The sequence below is a fragment of the Blennius ocellaris genome (assembly GCF_963422515.1).
Source record: "Blennius ocellaris genome assembly, chromosome: 4".
Taxonomy (NCBI): domain Eukaryota; kingdom Metazoa; phylum Chordata; class Actinopteri; order Blenniiformes; family Blenniidae; genus Blennius; species Blennius ocellaris.
The window spans coordinates 5,784,359-5,787,111 of record NC_137653.1 but is presented as its reverse complement, the minus strand read 5'-3'; positions in this window follow the sequence as shown (position 1 = coordinate 5,787,111).

Sequence of the window (2,753 nt, the reverse complement as noted above, 5' to 3'; positions counted from 1 at the left end):
GCTCCTATAAACAATGAATACATTTATTTATTGCCTCTTTTTCTCAGAGTTTTTGACAATAATCTAAACTCAGTATGTCGATTTTCTTTCTTCTTCTTTTTTTTTTTTTTTAGAACTGTGGCCATAAATTTCATTTCGGGGAAGTAAAGTGAAGCTGAAAATGCATAAAATTGATTCATTACACTCTTTTTTTTGGAAACGTAATCCACCAGAAGTCCTTCTCCTGACTTCTTTTCACCTCTCACTCTCTGTCGTCACAGGCCCGACTGCTTTACACTGGTTGACTGCGCCATAATTTAGCCTGGCGTCAGTTTTCATCAAGAGGAATATCACAAAAAAGGGTTTTAAAACCTGCTGGTGTTTGCACTTCCAGCTTTTCTTCAGCTCACATGCAGATTTGCGAAGAAAATCCTTAAGAGGCAACACAAAGTCCTGCAGTGGAAAAGTGTAAGCTTAAAAATGTGATTCACTTTTGCACCGAGTAAAACACGTAGCTAAAAAACGTATTGAATACCTTCATGCCGCATTAACATACGCATCAACGTGGACTTACCAGACAGCAGCTGCAAATCCAGGGATACATTGTGAGGTGAAATGAAACACTGGGGTTAGCATCACTTCTCTCAGTGTGTCCGCCGCACCGGATTCCTGCACATTGTTGTGTGGGTTTTATGTCAGAAGCGATTTGACTGCGAGTGCTGCTGCCTCTCGCGTTCTTGAGTATGGGTCAGGCTCCTTTCACCTTGTTCTGAGATTCTGAAACCTCATTAGCAGCCGCCGCGTGAAAGGCTGGAGACCTCGGCCTGACCTGGCAGAGAATCAGCGCGTGTGTTAAAAGGTTTACCCCCATGAGCAGCGGGGAGTGGAGGTGGTGGAGGTACACGGGGGGGGGGGCTTCAGGAGCTCTGTGGAGGGAAGTTGTGTGTGTGTGTGTGGTGGGCATTCAAACCCTCCGTCGACCACCCATAAGTTCCCGCTACACCTTGACGCGTCGGGGCCCAGCAGCACTGGAACACACTGCGAGGCTTTTTGAACCGCGAGGATCAAAAATGTGTGTGAGGAGGGCCGAGCGTGAGGGAGATTACAGGGTGTTACGTGACCAGTGGCAGTTTGTTTTTGAAGCTAAAAGCTGCGGCTTTAATTTAAGGAACATGAAGCATCAAGACAATCTATAAAAACATTTTGTCATGGACCGAAATGCTGGACGACCGGGGGGGGGGGGGGGGGGGGGGGGGGGGGGGATCTACAGCTACGGCCTTGTATCTGGGTCATTTACACTTTATTTGAGTCTGAAGTGTGAATAAAATCTGCAAAGCAGGTTTATTTATGTATGACACCATTCAGACCCAATTAAATAAAAAAAAAAACCAACCAAAGTGCTACTGATTGCTAACAAAGGAAAAAAGCAATGCAGAAATTCCATTTAAAAAGCAAGAAAACAGTAGATGCATCATCAGAAAAATATTAAAAACAATTATTATGTCATAATCCTAACAGTAGGTAACTTTTACTTCATTGGTAAGCTTCAGTAAAATGTTTTCTCATGCAGCAAGCAAAGAAATACTGTGTGCTTTTGTTGATTGAAGAAAATCAGCTATTCAACAACTTAATAACAGAAACTGAAAGCAATTCCAAATATATACACAACAGAATTTATTTGTGTCTTTCAAATGATCAATAGAACATTTTTTGTGATATTACAATGAATAAATATATTCATTAATCATGCAGTATACATTATATTAATAAGGATTTAATTTATACATTTGGGTGCACCCTCGGTGGTCCGCCACAGAAACTGCTGGAAAAAACATTTGTGTTTATTGTTCCCTATGACAATAAAATGGTATTTCCATCTTTTTCCCACATGCATCATTGTGCTTCCAGCGATGCGGAGCTGAGTTTAATAGGACCTCAACACAACAGACACTGATCTGCTTCGTCTATTCATCTCAGAAAAAAAACAAAAAAATGTCATCAGCAAATAATTTAAGGGGATTTAATGAGCTATTTTCATTTTTAAAGCCTAGTTTTGCATTGGTTAGACAGCTGCGGCCTTTAATTATAATTCCATCTAAATTACATAACTATGCATTATTAGCGGGCGTTTATTTCATTTTCCCTCAAGTGTAAATGTTATTACTGCAATTGATGGGAAAACTCAAGAGAATTTCCTCCAACGAACAACAAACTGGGTTTTAGGTTTGTCAAAACATCGTCAGGAGCTGGTGGTGAGAAGCTATCTGGTCGTGGCTGAGCGTCTGCGGAGCATCTGGACTGAAACGTGGGCCAAACAAACCAGGAGTGAGTCATTTTTACAATGCTGATTACACTTTACGCTCTCTCATAAACCGGCAAGCCAGCAGTTGGAGAAAGTTAATAAGTTGTAATAAAAGCATTTTGATCTTGATGCCATGACTTTCAATGTCTTCTGAAACTGGGAAGGAAAAAAAAGAAAAGAGAAAAAAGAAAGTCATGTCATTAATGAAAGTTTTTTTTTACAACTCAATTAAAAACCATCCAAACAAAGAACTAATGAATTCTGAAGAAATAGTCGGTTGTAGTAATGACGTTGGGATGTTTCTTTCCCGGTCACCAGACAGTTTTGGCGGCAGGGCCTCACTTGCAAATTTTCCATGATTGTGGCCGTGAGATGAAAACCGGCATGTGGCCACCAAGGGCATTAAGGCCAGTGTGAGTGAGGAAGAGTTCACCAACTCACGTTGTGCAGCAAAGACCTCCAAATGGGTCAC